Source organism: Mesoplodon mirus (assembly GCF_964341445.2).
Source record: "Mesoplodon mirus genome assembly, chromosome: 3".
In the NCBI taxonomy this organism is placed as follows: Eukaryota; Metazoa; Chordata; class Mammalia; order Artiodactyla; family Ziphiidae; genus Mesoplodon; species Mesoplodon mirus.
Window position 1 is genome coordinate 31,379,820 of NC_138978.1, and position 1,020 is coordinate 31,380,839.

A 1,020-nucleotide genomic window follows, 5' to 3' on the forward strand; every position below is an offset into this window, starting at 1 on the left:
AGGGAAAGAAGATCCAACATGCTGCAAGCACAGCCAAAAAAAAAAAGGTCAAATATAGCAAGAGGATATCAATTATAAAAATTATGCATATTATAATAGATTATCAAACTATATGAAACGAAACATTGGCAGAATTAAAGGGAGGAGTAGACAGTTCTATAATAATAGTTGGAGAGAGAACCTGGCAGCCTGGAAACTCAGGCATGGAGACATCCTGCCAGGAGAAAGGAGTTCATTATGGCGGATGACCTAAAACAATTCCTGTCTAAAAATTACCAAGTGTTGAGGGGCTCCATGCTGTTGTGTCAGATAGAGTGCCTGTCATTAAAGTGGCCAATGATAATGCTCCAGAGCATGCTCTGAGACCTGGTTATCTACTTTTGCCCTTGCAACACACCATGGGGGCAAACTCGGACTTTCAAAAAATAAAATTATCATCTGTTACTATTGGGTTGGCCAAAATTTCGTTCAGGTTTTTCCACAACATCTTACGGAAAAATCCGAACTAACTTTTTGGCCAATCCAATATAACACCTACCAGACATTTCAATTCAATCATCTACCTTTGGTGGTGAGTTTCATAGCCAGCAGCAATGCCAATACAGGACTAATTGTCAGCCTAGAAAAGGAACTTGCTCCATTATTTGAAGAACTGAGACAAGTGGTGGAGGTTTCTTAGTCTGACAGTAGTTTCATTATATCAGACATAATGTCAATCCAGCAATCTGTAGACCACAAGAATACTTGTATCCATGTACTCAAGAAAGGGCCCCTTTTCCCACCTTACACTAAAGAAAGAGCCTATAGATAGAATTCATGGACAGATTGATATCTTTTCTTGTGTAGGGGCTTTCCTTATTTAGTGAGATCTGGGGATACCACAGAAGTAGTTCAATCTATCACAGCTCCCATGGAGTTAGTCCAGTCACCAAATATGTATGAGATTCTATTCAGTGGGTTAGAATCAGAATGATAATTTGGGGACTTCCCTAGCGGTCCAGTGGTAAAGAGTCTGTTCTT

At 39.7% G+C, this 1,020-nt stretch overlaps 1 pseudogene across 1 annotated transcript; it reads left to right on the top strand.

The window, feature by feature from the left end:
- The first annotated feature begins 237 nt into the window (after positions 1-237).
- Positions 238-679, top strand: LOC309799108 (ragulator complex protein LAMTOR3-like; annotated as a pseudogene). The gene is made up of 2 exons: positions 238-439; positions 527-679. The product of its transcript is annotated as a ragulator complex protein LAMTOR3-like (transcript).
- The last annotated feature ends 341 nt before the right edge of the window (positions 680-1,020 follow it).